At 38.6% G+C, this 16,599-nt stretch overlaps 1 pseudogene; it reads left to right on the forward strand.

The window, feature by feature from the left end:
• Positions 1-2,747: 2,747 nt before the first annotated feature.
• LOC148578128 (uncharacterized) lies at positions 2,748-3,703 on the forward strand (annotated as a pseudogene).
• The last annotated feature ends 12,896 nt before the right edge of the window (positions 3,704-16,599 follow it).

Genomic DNA, 16,599 nt, shown 5'->3' on the forward strand with positions numbered 1-16,599 from the left:
TGGAATTTCCTAATCGCAAATTTTCTTTAAAGAGTTAAATAATTAGCCACTTTGTATTCTACGTCTGAGTTATTATTATTATTATTGGCATGGCATTTTTGTTTCTTTAATTTTGTTAACATCATGGTAACATTATTGAAGTTGAAACATCATGATTGATCAACATTGATTTTTTTTTTATCGGATAAATTAGGTAGTTTTTTTATTCATGAATAAGATTCATAGTCATTTATGAATAACACCCAAAAATTTGGGGATAGAGGACTCATCGTGTAATTCTTCTATTCATGTTCTAATTTCTTTATCTGTGGTTTTTTATGAATCAATTATGTATAATAAGTTGGAATATCAAAAGGCATCCAACAAGATATCTCGGATACACTATAAAAAAATTTAAGCCTTTCTTTTTCATTCTATTAGAAACGCATGTTAGTTTTAATCATATGAGGAGTTCTTGGCATAATTTGGGATTTTTTCCTATGGGTATATCTAAAGTTAATGGACACAAAGGGAGTATTTGGTTTTTGTCTTTTGAGCCTTCTTTCACTTATTCGGTTCTTTGAAACACTGAGCAATATGTGACTATTAAAGTGGACAGAGAAGAAAATTTTTGGATTTGTAGTGCAGTTTATAGGAGTTTTCAGTACTCTACACGTGATTTGTTGTGGAATCATATACGTGCTATTTTTCTGAATTTGATGAATCCTTGGGTTATTGTGGGAGACTTCAATGAGATTATGTGCTCTACAAAGATTGGGAATAATTTTTATCCTTTTTGTAGTTCTAATTTGTCAAACACTCTTGATTTTAGTAATTTTTTTGATTAATTTTTATCCTTTTTGTAGTTCTAATTTGTCAAACACTCTTGATTTTAGTAATTTTTTTGATTTGGCTACTTCAGATAGACAGTTCACTTGATTCAATAAAACTCAGAGTTCTAAGGATATTGTAAAGAAATTAGATAGAGTATGTAGTAATGGGAGTGGAGATTGCTTTTTCCAAAAGCGTATGCTAAAGTACTCTGTTGTTTACAATTGAGTTTGAAAAACTAACAACATTCTATAGATGATGGCTAAACATTATTATTGGATTAAAAACCAATTATGTGCTTGATTGTTTTGTTAAGTATGCAGGCAATTAAGTTAATCAAAACAGGCCTATAAAACATCAACACAAGTCCAACATTAGTTCAGGTTAAACAAAGCATTCATATCATCACTCCTAATAAAAAAATTGAGTGGCTGAACCATAAGAAATAAGAAAAGAAAGAAAGTGAGCCCATATCCATAGTCAAGTCCAAATTGGTGGTCCACATCTAAGTCCAACCATTCACTTAGTTGCTAACTAAGTAATTCAAGTTCATTTGCATCTGAATCATCAATTACCACCGAACTAAAACTCTCTCTTTTCTCTCTTCTTTCTCTTCCAACACTCACATGATTTCTCTGAAGCAAAACAAGAAAAGGAGAAAGCTCTGAGTTAGGGCAAAATCGAAGAACAAAAAGCAAGTTTGCAAATCCAAACAAAAAAAAGAGAAAGTCAAAGAGGCTAGGACAAAAAAAAAGTTCACATTCAAAGGGCAAATCACAAAAAGGAGTTTTCACATTTGTGATTCATTGAAGCTTGGTGAAGAAATCTTCTCCTTGCACAAATAGAAGTAAAAAGTTGAAGATGTTGAAAATTGTGAAACTCTGCTGTGAATCAACGTTCAAGAATCTGACTTGGAGTCAAAGCAAGAATGAAGCATTTAGATTTAACAAGCAAGATGAAAATGGTTGAAAGAAAAGATAGAAGGTATGGATGCATATATGGTTAAGTCATTGCTTCTACTTTATCTCTCCTCTATCACACCGCTGCTGCTTCTGATATTTGGGAGAAGAAGTCAAACAAGTGCTGAAACAAGTTTCAAGCCCTGAAAACTTCACTCCTCTATTAAAGGGGTGAACGGCCTAGGATTGGAGCAAAGAGAAAAAACACAAAGTTTGGGTTTCTATACCTCACTGAGTTATCCATTCTTCTCCTTCTTGGTTTTCATTGAATATCTTATTTTCTCAGTCTAGTCTTTCTTTGTTTTCAATAGAAAAAAGTCATACAGTGAGGATTTTATGAAAAAGCCAGTGAGTGAAAAAAGGCAAGAGAGTTAGACTTGGAAAAAAGCCTATGTTTGTTTCAGAAATTCTTTGTAAGTTTTTCTGTTTTGTTGTCATGATCTTGAGGGAATTCTCTTACAAGTTGGGTTAGTACTTTGCTGTTGAAAGCTAGGGTGAGTTTCTAGTCAAGTCTGGTTTGGGTTAGAAACTAGACTTGTCCCAGATAGGATTGGGTAGAATTCTAGGAAGAATGGGTGATTGTAATCTGGTTGGAAGATAGTGAAATTCTGTCATAGTAGGATAGAGACTGGACGTAGGCTACATTATACTAAGTAGCTGAACCAGGATATATTTGTGTGTCATTTCTCTTTCTCTTCTCTGTATCTAGTTCTGCAACTTAGGAGACAAAACAAAATTATCTCCTGATTATTCTATCATGCTATACTTCACAGTGACTCACCTTGCTCATAATTTTGTTTTGGCTCCTACTGTGACAAGAAATAAAACCAAATTATCTCCTGATTTTCTACTCAAAGTGCCACAACAGAATCCCAATTAGAAAGCAAAATCAAAAGAGGCCAAGATTCAATCTCCCTTCTCTTAGCCACTGATATCCATCAATTGGTATCAGAGCTTGGAGAAAATATTCAGATAACAAACAATATGGGATCCAACACTGTGGCATACACACTAACAGAAAGACAATTCAACAACAGACCTCCATTCTTTACTGGAAAAAATTACAACTACTAGAAAGAAAGAATGAAGATCTTTGTTTAATCCATAGGTTACAACATCTGGAAGATAATCATGAATGGTCCTCACATCCCTACCAAAACAAGCGCTGATGGTGTTGCTACTCCCAAAGCCGAAGCAGAGTGGAATGAAGATGATAAGAAAAAGGTGAAACTCAATGCCAAGGCAGTTAACATGCTAAATTGCGCAATTAGCTTCGAGAAATATCGGAAGATTTCAAGATGCAAAACAGCAAAGAAAATCTGGGATAAGCTTCAAGTTACACATGAAGGCACCACACAAGTAAAAGAAACAAGGATTGATATGCTGAGCGAAGAGTATGAAATATTTTCTATGAAGGAAAAAGAATCAATTGATAACATGTTTGAGAAGGTCTCTATCATCATTAATAGCTTGGATGCTATAGGGATTACTCATTCCGAATAAGTGCTGGTGAGGAAAGTCTTGTGAAGCCTAACAAAAGAGTGGAAAACTAAGGCTACTGTTATCTCTAAAAGCAGTAACCTAAGTCAAATGACCTATGATGAGATGAGAGAAAAGTTACTAGCTTATGAAATCACTCACATAAAAAATGATATAAAAAAAAGAAAGAAGTGGCTCTTAAATCTTATACTGAATCATTAGATGATGAATCCAGTGACTATTTATCAGATAATGAGATTGTATTTTTTGCTAGGAAACTTAGAAGGCTGATGAGACAAAAAGGAAGAAGCAGAGGAGGCAACTCAAAAGAACCAAAGAGTGACATTAGCAAGGTCATTTGCCACAACTGCAGAGGAGTACGACATTACAAATATGACTGTCTCAAACTCAAGAAAGTAGACAAGTCTCGAAGGGACAAGAAGAAAGGACTATGACTTCTTGGAAAGATCTGGAAAATGACACTGAGGAGGATAAAGAATCGGATAACAAGTCTCAAGCATGTTTAATGGCCAACCACAGTCATAATTATGAGGTAATCTATCTTGAACCCACTAATAAAGAACTCCATCTTATGATTGATGATCTTACTGAGAAAATTAGGAATTTTTTGAATCAATGATATGAATTTGAATCTAAAAATGACACTTTGAAGGTTGAAAATACTTACCTCAAAGAAAAATTGAAAGAAGCCGAATGTAATGTTAATCTTGTTGAAGAAAACAAAGGCTTAAATCTGAAATTAAAAATCTTGAAGGAAAGCATTTTGTTGTTGCCTATTTGAATTGCATTGAAGAGAATGAAAGGTTGCTTAAGGTGATTAAGGGTCTAAATCAATACATAACTAAATTTGCTCAAAGTTCTAAAAATTTAGACAATTTCTTAGCTAGTAAAAAGCCTCTTTTTGAAAAATCTGGATTGAGGTATCATGAAAAATCTGAATCTATTTTTGAAAAATCATGCTTTGAAAATGAAGCCTCAACATCCAAAAATAGAAGCTTTCAAAACCTAAATCACTTTAAAAAATCAACAAGTAATAATTTTTGTCATACATGCAATTGGTTTAGTCATTTGCCTATTCAATGTTTCATCTTTGAGAAAACAAATTGGTGATAAAATTTACAAAGTGATTGGCAAATACAATACTCTTGGGCAACCAAGAAGGATTAACATTAAAGGATCCAAAATAATTTGGATACCTAAGGTCACTTAAAAGCTTTTTGCAGTTTTACTTAGCATCCAAGAAGAAGAATGGCATGTGATACTTGGCTAGTAGATGCTCTAGACACATGACCGAAAAGTCCACTTTCTTCATCAAGCTTGACAAATTTGATGGAGGCTTTGTGACTATTGGTAATAATGGAAAGAGAAAGATTGTGGCCGTAGGTAAGGTTGGTAAGAGTTTCTCCACCTTTATCAATGATGTATTCTTAGTTGATGGATTGAAACATAATCTTCTAAGTATTAGCCAATTATGTGATTTAGGTTATTTGGTTATTTTCAAAAAATTGAAATGCATAGTTGTGTGTGAAAATTCTGGTGAAACTTTGTTTGTAACTAAAAGATGTAATAATGTGTATGGACTCACCTTGGAGGAACTGAAAGAACGAAATGTAGCTTGTTTTACTTCAATTGAATCTGAAAAATGGTTATGGCATAAGAAATTAGGACATGCTAGCATGTTTTAAATTTTTAAACTTTTGAAAAAGAATTTGATTAGAGGTCTTCCAAAAATTAAATTTGATAAAGACATCACTTGTGATGTTTGTCAATTGGAAAAATAAACCAAAAACTCTTTTAAGCCCAAGGAGGACATCTCAACTAAAAGGCAATTGGAAATGCTACATATTAATCTTTTTGGTCCTACTAAGACTCAAAGTCTAGGTGGTAAATATTATGGTTTAATGGTGGTTGATGACTATACTAGGTTTGGATGTGTTCTTTTATTAGCTCATAAGAATGATGTTTTCTTTGCTTTTTCAACCTAAAAAGCATCAACACAAGCCCAACATTAGTTCAGGTTAAACAAAGCATTCATATCATCACTCCTAATCCAAAAATTGAGTGGCTGAACTACAAGAAATAAGAAAAGAAAGAAAGTGAGCCCATATCCATAGCCAAGCCCAAATTGGTGGTTCACATCCAAGTCTAACCATTCACTTAGTTGCTAACTAAGTAATTCAAGTTCATTTGCATCTGAATCATCAATTACCACTAAACCAAAACTCTTTCTTTTTTCTCTTCTTTCTCTTCCAACACTCACATGATTTCTCTGAAGCAAAGCAAGAAAAGGAGAAAGCTCTGAGTTAGGGCAAAATAAAAGAACAAAAAGCAAGTTTCTAAATCCAAAAAAAAAGAGAAAGTCAAAGAGGCTAGGACAAAAGAAAAGATCACATTCGAAGGGCAAATCACAAAAAAGAGTTTTCACATTTGTGATTCATTCAAGCTTGGTGAAGAAATCTTCTCCTTGCACAAACAGAAGTGAAAAGTTGAAGATGTTGAAGATTGTGAAACTCTGCTGTGAATCAACATTCAAGAATCTGACTTGGAGTCAAAGCAAGAATGAAGCACTCAGATTCAACAAGCAAGATAAAAAAGGTTGAAAGAAAAGATAGAAGGTATAGATGCATGTATGGTTAAGTCACTGCTTCTACTTTATCTCTCCTCTATCACACCGCTGTTGCTTTTGATATTTGGGAGAAGAAGTCAAACAAGTGCTGAAGCAAGTTTCAAGTCCTGGAAGCTTCACTCCTCTATTAAAGGGGTTAACAATCTAAGATTGGAGTAAGGAAAAAAAGCACAAAGTTTGGGTTTCTATAGCTCACTGAGCTATCCATTCTTCTCTTTCTTGATTCTCATTGAATATCTTATTTTCTCAGTCTAGTCTTTTTTTTGTTTTCAATGGAAAAAAGCAATACAGTGAGGATTGTATGAAAAAGCTAGTGAGTGAAAAAAGGCAAGAGAGTTAGACTTGGAGAAAATCCTATGTTTATTTCAAAAATTGTTTGTAAGTTTTTCTATTTTGTTGTCATGATCCTGAGGGAATTTTCTTACAAGTTGGGTTAGCACTTTGCTGTTGAAAGCTAGGTTGAGTTCCTAGTCAAGTCTGGTTTGAGTTAGAAACTAGACTTGTCCCAGATAGGATTGGGTAGAATCTTAGGAAGAGTTGGTTATTGTATCTGGTTGAAAGATAGTGAAATTTTGTCATAGTTTTGATGTAGACTGGATATAGGCTACATTGCACTGAGTAGCTGAACTAAGATATATCTGTGTATCATTTCTCTTTCTCTTCTTTGTATTTGGTTCTACAACTTAGGAGATAAAACAAAATCATCTCCTGATTATTGTATCATGCTATACTTCATAGTGACTCACCTTGCTCGTAATTTTGTTTTGGCTCCTACCACGACAAGAGACAAAACCAAAGTGTCTCCTGATTTACTACTCAAAGTGTCACAACAGAATCCCAGTTAGAAAGCAAAATCAAAAGAAGCCAAGATTAAGGCCCAGTTTGGGTAACCAACTTAATTAAGCTCCTTTTGATAAAATAACTTAAACAATAAATGACTCTGTTAAAAGTAACTTATAAATAAGTTATTTTATGTTTGAATTTTTAACTCTAAAAGTGCTTATTTTATAGAAATGTGATGAAAAGTAGAAGTATTATGAGAGAAGTAATTTTTTTTAACTTCTCTATAAGCTCCTAAATAGCTTCTTAGAAAGTTACAATTTGGTTTTGAAAATTGCACCAAACATTAATACTACTACTTTTCATAAGTCAAAAGTTAAAAAAGTTACTTCTAGAGTTTTCCAAACGGGCCCTTAACCCCCTACTCTTAGCCACTAGTATCCATCATTTACATTCAGATCATTGTCCTGTAGTGGTTAGGTGTCTTAAAGCTCCTTCAGGAGGGGTGCCAGGCTTTTTAGATTCCAAGCTGCTTGAGCATCTTATCCGAAATATAAATATCTATAAGAAAAATGTGGAAAAATAATTCTTCAGGTGGATGCATTCAACAGAAATTGTCTCTAATTCAGAAAGCTTCTTTGGAGTTTAATTCTACTAATTTTGGCAATATTTTTGTCAATAAGCGTAAGTTGGAATCTCAATTGGAGAAAGTTTAGAAAAGCATGGAGGTTTATGATAATGTTGAGCTTAGGCGAAAGGAAGAAGGGATTAGGGTGGCGCTTAACACCATTTTAGCACGAGAGGAACTCTTTTAGTTTCAGAAGTCCAGAGAGCAGTGGGTGAGATATGGAGACCGTAATACAAAATTTTTATATATGCAAACCATTCTCCAAAGGAAGGCAGATAAGATTCATGGTCTTATGATTAGTGATGGTTCTTGGGCCACAGATCATGATGTTTTACAGCGTCAAGTCCTAAAATTTTATAAAAAAAAAAACTCTTTTGCTCTGCCGAGTAAATTGATCTTCAATGCATGGAAGAGATTCCTTTGCCTAGGCTTAGTCAGATTGCTTATGATTGTCTTACTCAGCCAGTATCTTTTTTGGAAGTCAAGAAAACTGTGGATAGTTTGAGCCCTTTGAAAGCTCCTGGCCTGGATGGTTTACAGGCATTACTAGGTGATGACAAGTCATCTTATGCTAATTTTCTTAGCAATTTTTCACTTGTTTCATTAAATTTTATGCACTTTCTTGCATCATAAGTTAGTAATTTTGAGTGAATTTGCATGGTTTCTTTGAATCAATCAAACACCCTTTAATTGATACTAAATCTTGAGGTTTAAGCTGAATTTAATTGATTTTTAGATGATTTATAAACCTTGTGAATTTGGTGATACTTTGATTGGTTGTTTTGATTACTTGTAGGTGAAGAAAAGAAGAAAACAAGAAAGCGTAGCCTAAGAAGTGTGGCCCAAGGAAGAGAAAAGTATGTGAAAAGAAACAAGGAAGCGTGGCACAATGAAGGAGGAAAGCCACAATGCTCTCTCCAAGAGCTCAGTGCTCTCCAAGGGAGCACAATAATGAACCAAGGAAGAAAGGCTTGGATGCTACGCTCTCTGATGAATGGATTTTTGACGGTTTAGAAATTCACTAATAAAATCTCGTTGTAAAGTATAGTTTCCAAACCAAGCAATAATCCTTTCATACAAAAAGTTGTTTGTCACTAGTACAAACCCCTAAAATTTATAAACCGAAGTATTGGACCTCGGGTCGTTCTCCCTAGGAATTACAATGAAGTGTCTTGTTATTGGTTATGGATTGTATTTTGGGGTTTTGGGATAAGAGACATGAAATGTAAATGACAATGAAAATAAACTAAAAACTATAAAAGGCTCTTGAAAAGGTGTGAGAACTAGAAGTCCTATCCTAGTTATCCTTTTCAATTGTGATGAGAATTGTTCATTGCTACCACTTAGTTAACCCTTACTAATTAAAGGAAGGTCAAGTGGATGAATTGACTTGAGCCACAAGTCCTAGCCAACTCCCAAGGAAAGACTAGCTTTAGTGCACTCCAAACTAATTAGCAATCTCTCCAATTATCAATCAACAAAAGAATTAGATAACTCAAGCGTCACTAATTACTCTACCATAGCCAAGAGGAACAAAATCTATACTAAAATCCAACCAAGCATTTCATCAAACACTTAGAAGGCATAAAAGAAAAGCAAAGTAATTTGATAACAAAAATAGAATCTAACAACAATTATGGCAAGGAATTAACAACAACAATCAAAAGGAACACAATTATTATGAATTACCTCTAATTGAATTGAAAGAAAATAGAAGGAGCAAAAGTAGATCTACAACAAAACATAAGAACAACATAAAGGAAATTACAACTAAAGAATAGAAGAAGATGAATGTAGCAACAAAGAATTGAGAGGTAGAAGGAGATGAAAGCATGAATTAAAATCTAGATATAAGATTATTAAACTAAACCTAATCCTAATTCTAGAGAGAAGTGAGAGCTTCTCTCTCTAGAAACTAACTCTCAAAACTAAAAAATGATTAGTGGTTGGGAGTGATGATGATTATTCTCCTCATGCCTTCCCCTTAATCCTTCATCCTTTTATTCCTTTCCCTTAGCAATTTGGCGCCAAAAATGGGTTCAGAAAACCTCTCAAATCGCCAGGCACGTGTTGCATTAATGAGGTCATGTGCTATCATCGGCGCGTGCGCGCATGGTATGCGTGCGCGTCCTTGGCCTGTTTCGCAATGTGCGCGCGAGCGCCTTGTGCGCGTACGCGTGCACGGCTGACTTTGCTTCTTTGACTTTTTGTGCTTCTCTCCACTTGCATGCTTTCTTCCTTGCTTCCTTTGATTCATGCCTAGCCTATTTCAACCTGAGATTACTAGCAAACACATCAAGGCATCTTATGGAATCAAACAGAAACTAGAATTCATCAAAATAAGGCTTAAAAAGCATGTTTTCACACTTAAGCACAATTATGGAAGAGATAACAAAACCATGCTAATTCTTAGGCTAAATGTGACAAAAGGTTATCAAAATACTCTAAATTCAATGCAAAAAAAACCGTCAAATTGGGGTTTGTCAACCTCCCCACACTTAAGCCTTAGCATGTCCTCATGCTAAAATAAGAAGGAACTAAGGGTTACGACATTTATTGAATGCAACTAAACTATATGAGTCCTATCTAAATGCAACTATCTAAAGCAATTGGAAATGCTTAGTTCAAACAAATCAATTCCCAAGAGAGCATGTGTAAGCGCAAGAGCTAGGTAGTAAGGACTAAGTCCAAACCACAATTGTATTGAATTGTTAAAAAGAGTTCAAACTTGCAAGAATATAGATAATATAGGTGAACACATGTGATTGAACTTTTGAACCCTCACCGGATGTGTATCCGCTCTATTCACTCAAGTGTTTAAGGGTTAATTCACTCAATTCTCTTCTAATCGTGTTTTCCAAAATTTGGTTTTCTTCTAACAATCAACATTTATCCAATGCATGCATACATTCATCATGAGGTCTTTCATTTAGGTTGTAATGGGGTTAGGGTCAAGGTGGGATCATTTATGGTCAAGTGGACTAGGATTTGAATCTTTGATTAGCATAGACTTTCCCACCTAACCTATTTAATGACCTATACAAATGCGAGCTATTCTAACTACCCATTCTTCACTTTTTCTTACATACTCATGCATTTTTTTTTTTTGATTCACAACACCCATGCATTGATTCCTTTTTATTGACTTCACTTTGGGGCATTTTGTCCCCTTTTATTATTATTTTTTTTTTCTTCTCTTTTTTTTTCTTTCATTTTATTTTTCTTTTCATCATTTTTTTTTCTTTCCTTTATATATATATATATATTTTTTTCTTTTTCTTCTTTCAAACTAAATACAAGAACATCAATGCATAAGGTCTCTACATTTGATCAATACATGAATATGTGCCCAATTCCTAAACATAAAAGTGTATTGCCCCTTTTTATCCCATCCAATGTTCCCAAGCCTCACCAACTTGAATAATACACACTCTCACTAGCCTAGGCTAATCAAAGATCCAAACAAGGACTTTTCATTGGTTTTCCGCCTTGGGCTTGTAATGAGCTAAAATAAGAATGAGTTGGTTAAGCATAGGCTCAAAATTGGCTAACAATGGAGAGTAAAAGTTTGGCTATTTGGGTAAGTGGCAAATGAAATAATGGCCTCAATCACATAAATGCACAAACACCAGAAATAAACGGATATATAGAATCAAGCAAATCAAGGATCACAATCATGGAAAGAGAACAATTTCACACAAGAATGGAAAATAAGTGGTTATAAAATGTAACCACATCAATAGGCTCAAGTCTCACAAGCTTGTGTTCTCAATTCAATACATGCTTCACAAGGTATGAAATTCAAGCAAGTTTCAAAAATTCTTTTTCAATCAATTGGGTTAATGCCCTATATTTAAACTCCTTGAAAAACCTCAATGTTTGACTAAGCATTGTTGTGATTGAAAAGTTCAAAAATTTTCTTAGTTCACCCTTTCCTTTTTCACTTAGAACCAATATATTATGCAAAAAGGGTGCCTAAGTTTCACTTAAAACATGATTTCTAATCACAACCGCAAACTAAAAACAAAGATAAACAAAATGTATAAAGAAGAATCCAACTAAAAGTACGGAATCTATCATCCAAAAGATCTAAAAATATCCAAAAGCATCAAAATATCTAAGATCCAAAATAAGCAATAAAAGTATCCAAAGCAAACTAGAAATGGCATCAAAATATATACAAAGATGTGCAAAATAGGATAACTAGGCTGAAAAGTTCACCGGTTCCCAGATAATGCTACCGGTGCCCTCCCCACACTTAAAAGCAAGCATCGTCCTCGATGCTAAACCGGAGGATCAGTGGGAGGTACAACGATAGGCTCTGGCTCTGACTGTGGCTGTGGGACCGGCTGAGTCTCCTGTGTCTGAGGTGGCTCTGTAGTGTCAGGGGCATCCTGCTGAACTGGCGCCTCCGCGTCCTCCTCCTGATGGTCCAGCTCATCGGAGGCCGGAGAATCGGGAAGCGGAGGTAGCTCGGCGCCCAGAGAGATAAGTGCCTGGTCCATCCGATCCAAACGGCGTCTGACATGGCGTCGCTCTTGCTCTAAGAACCGGAAGAGACGCTGGACCAGGAGATAGGTAGGCTCAGGTGCTGCTGGAGGGCCTGTAGATGATGAGGGAGCTGCGGTCGTAGAGGATGATGGGCCAGCTGTAGGGGCTGGTGGTGAAGGTGTCCCTACGACAGCTCTAGCCCGAGAGCGGCGTCTAGCAGGTGGCTTCTCGTGCACCCAAACACCCCAGGGAATAGTAACCTCCCTGTCATCTGCATCAGCTGGTGGTGGTCGCACATCATCATCTGACCACGGGACATCAGCTAAGGCTGCCATACTCGTGACCAATGTAGGAAATGGAAGTAGGCCACGAATATGCGCCCGCCACATGCACTGTCGGATAAGTCTAGGGAAGGAGACATCCTTCCCCTCCATAACACACCCGATCAGCAGAAGCATCTCCATGGGGACCTCAGAAAAATGGGTGGTAGGCAGGACGTAGTGGGCGAAGATCATCTGCCAAGTCCTGGCCTCCCTAGTCAAATGAGTGAATAACATCCCTTTTGGCTTGGTGTTGCCCGCATCCATAACCCATGAAGCATCCGGTATCCCAATCACGCGCCGAAGCGCCTCATAATCAAAAGTCATGGTATGGATGGCTATCTCAGCCTGATGATGGGCACACTGGTCATGCGGAATCTGTCGGCAATGTAATGCCTCCCCAATGGCGGTCTCGGTGACCATAATCTCTCTACCCCGCACCTGAACTGAATCCAAGGTCGGACGGAAGAAGTTGCAGTAGAATTCCTTTACCCAAGATATATTTATGTCACCCAAATCCCGGTCAACAAAGTCAATACCTAACTCAAGGATCCGACCGGTAATGCGCCGTCTCACATCATTAGGTAGGAGCAACTTCTTCTCAATATTTAGCTTCGTTGGTCGATATCTAGAGAACCGAAGCTCACAGTAGAGATTGGGGAATTTGTCTGGATTGGTAGAAGGCAACTGCTGATTCTCTTTATCCTCGTCATGCAATGGATTCTTAGCATAGTTCTTGTAGATGGAGGGAATGGAGGGGGTAGAGTGTTTTCTCTTCTTAGAGGCGGTGGCTATGGCTTTGCCTTTATCCGACATCCTGAAAAATGTGATAGAATATATAAAACATTTAGCATGTAGCAAAAAAGGCATGTTCAGGATACAATTATCAAAGAGCAATCATGATGTTGCGCTGAATATGTAAAAGTGAACAAGTAAGCATAAGTGAATGAACCAAGACTGTAATCTGCATTAAAGGCAACATCTCATATTCAAAAGGCAATAATATCATCATATTTTTGAAAGAATTGTTAAAGAGGGTTAAAGGTGAGTGGAAGTGAAACGGTTAAGGGATGAGTAAGTTAGAAAAGTGGATTAGTGATATGATGATATATAGGCTCAATTTGAACAAGAAGTTGCGGTTCATGTTCACAATGATTGTGCAAATCCGGGAGGTCAAAAAGGAAACGGAAATGTGCCCAAAACTGAAATAAAGATCAAGATGAAACTAATTTCCTTGAAAATCGGACAGCATTCCGGCTTAAAATTGGACGTTCCCGGATAGCAAAATAGCACAATGAGCACAAAAATGACATCAATCACGCACAGCAGCAAACAGATACTATTTGGCAACACATATTGCATGGAATATCAACCCAAAACCAACATACCGTACCCAAGGAAGCAAGCAGCAGATATGCACATACGGAGCAATTATCAGGCCTAGAATCATCTATCCAGCCCTAGCTACCTAACTAACTAACATGCAATAGACTAACGAACAGAAACAGATGATGAAAAGGAAAACAGAAAGGTGTAAGTTGCGTAGGAACCTGGGGGCAGAAGGGAACTAAGAATGGAAAGGGAATTCGGGAGCAGGGGGCCACAGAATCAGAAATTGCGCCGCCATCAACGGTGGCGGTTATGGCAGAGGAGCGGCGGCGAGAGTTGCTGCGGCGGCGGAGATGGAATGGGTGGGTGAGAGAGAGAGAGAGGTTGAGGCCGAGTTGCTGGCGGTGATGATGGCGCGGCGGCGGAGATGGTGGCACGGTGACGGTGAGAACTGAGGGGAAAAGGGACGGTGAGAGGGAGAGGAGGTCAGAGGGAGAGAGAGGACGGGTGGGTGGTGGTGAGAAGGGAAAAGGAGGTGAATGGATGAGAGAGAGAGGATTTATGGTGAACGGTGGTGGTCGGCGGCCGTTACTGCTGCTGTGACGGCAGTTGGGGGAGAGAAGAAGAAGAAGATGGAGGTTGGGGAAATGGGGTGCGCGACTGCGCAGTGTGCATCGCGTGCTAGGGTTATCCCTATTTTTGAATCGGCGCGCGCGCGCACCTTGCGCGTCCGCGTCCATTGAAAAAAAACGTGGGTCCTACGCGTGCGCGTACAACGCGCTTAAGCGGGGATGAGCAAAATAGGGAAGGACGCGTGCGCGTATCGTGCGCGCACGCGTGCATGGAGTTGGGCTAGGGGCTTAGAGTTGGCCCAACTCAGGCCTAACTCTCTGGAGAATGGCCTGGGAGTCGCGCCACTAGATTTGCGCGCACGCGGCAAGTACGCGTCCGCGTGCATTGAGGGGAATGGAGAACCACGCGTGAGCGTTCAGTGTGCGCTAACGTGGGGTGGCATATTAGTCAGGGGCGCGTGCGCATACCTTGCGCGCACGCGTACATGAGATTGGGCCTGAGGCTTAGAATGGGCTTGAGGCACGCCCAACTCTCTGGTCCATGGCCTAGTTTGGTGGCACCACGCAAGGACGCGCGCGCGGCAAGTGCGCGTCCGCGTACATTGACGAATTGTGAAATGGCGCGCTGGCGCGATGTATGTGCTCGCGCAGATCGGGTTGGGCCTGGGGCCTAGAGCTAGCCCAAAAATGGCTTAACTCTCTGGGGTTTAGTTCAATTAATTGCAGTAAAAAAATCGGCACGGACGCGGCAGGTGCGCGTCCGCGTGGGTCAATGTTGGGCTCAAGGCACAATGTTCGCCCAAGGGAGGCCCAACTCTCTGGAGTGTGGCTCGTGGTGCATGCGCGTCGGGACGCGTACGCGTACGTTGTGCGCGCGCGTCCACGCCCCATTTTTTTTGTTTTTTTTTGTTTTTTTTTTCTGGGTGCTCCCCTTAGTGTTCTGGTGCACGAAATTGTGATGTCCAGGCTCGAACAATCCCTGGTAATGGCTCCAAAGCTTGGTGCTTTGATCTTAATTCATAATTGTCACAACTTCGATACAACTAACCAGCAAGTGCACTGGGTCGTCCAAGTAATACCTTACGTGAGTAAGGGTCGAATCCCACGGAGATTGTTGGTATGAAGCAAGCTATGGTCACCTTGTAAATCTCAGTCAGGCAGATATAAAGTGATAATGGTATTTTCGAATTTAATATAATAAAATAGGGATAGAAATACTTATGTAATTCATTGGTAGGAATTTCAGATAAGCGAATGGAGATGCCTTTCGTTCCTCTGAACCTCTGCTTTTCTGCTATCTTCATCCAATCGGTCTTACTCCTTTCCATGGCTGGCTGTATGCAAAGGCATCACCGTTCTCAGTGGCTACATCCCCTCCTCTCAGTGAATAATATGCTCACGCACCCTGTCACGGCACGGCTATTCATCTGTCGGTTCTCGATCATGCTGGAATAGGATTCACCCTCCTTTTGCGTCTGTCACTAACGCCCAGCACTCGCGAGTTTGAAGCTCGTCACAGTCATTCAATCATTGAATCCTACTCAGAATACCACAGACAAGGTTTAGACCTTCCGGATTCTCTTGAATGCCGCCATCATTCTAGCTTACGCCACGAAGATTCCTGTTAGGAGATCTAAGAGATATTCATTCTAGCTTATTTCATGTAGAACGGAAGTGTTTGTCAGGCACGTGTTCATAGGGGAGATGGTGATGAGCGTCACACATAATCATCACCTTCATCACGTTCTTGGGTGCGAATGGATATCTTAGAAGCGAAATAAGATGAATTGAATAGAAAACAGTAGTACTTGCATTAATCTTTGAGGAACAGCAGAGCTCCACACCTTAATCTATGGAGTGTAGAAACTCTACCGTTGAAAATACATAAGTGAAGGTCCAGGCATGGCCGAGATGGCCAGCCCCCTTGATCTAAGAACAATGCGTCCAAAGATGTCAAATACAATAGTAAGAGGTCCTATTTATAATAAACTAGCTACTAGGGTTTACATGAGTAAGTAATTGATGCATAAATCCACTTCCGGGGCCCACTTGGTGTGTGTTTGGGCTGAGCTTAAGTGTAGCACGTGCAGAGGCCATTTGTGGAGTTGAACGCCAGTTTTTGTGCCAGTTTGGGCGTTCAACTCTGGTTTTGGATCCTTTTCTGGCGCTGGACGCCAGATTTGGGCAGAAGGCTGGCGTTGAACGCCAGTTTACGTCATCAATTCTTGGCCAAAGTATGGACTATTATATATTTCTGGAAAGCCCTGGATGTCTACTTTCCAACGCAATTGGAAGCGCGCCATTTAGAGTTCTGCAGCTCCAGAAAATCCACTTTGAGTGCAGGGAGGTCAGAATCCAACAGCATCAGCAGTCCTTTTTCAACCTCTGAATCTGATTTCTGCTCAAGTCCCTCAATTTCAGCCAGAAAATACCTGAAATCACAGAAAAACACACAAACTCATAGTAAAGTCCAGAAATGTGAATTTAACACAAAAACTAATGAAAACATCCCTAAAAGTAGCTAGATCCTACTAAAAACATACTAAAAACAATGTCAAAAAGCGTATAAATTATCCGCTCATCA

This window comes from Arachis ipaensis, chromosome B1 (genome assembly GCF_059453495.1).
Source record: "Arachis ipaensis isolate K30076 ecotype BB chromosome B1, ASM5945349v1, whole genome shotgun sequence".
Classification (NCBI taxonomy): Eukaryota; Viridiplantae; Streptophyta; class Magnoliopsida; order Fabales; family Fabaceae; genus Arachis; species Arachis ipaensis.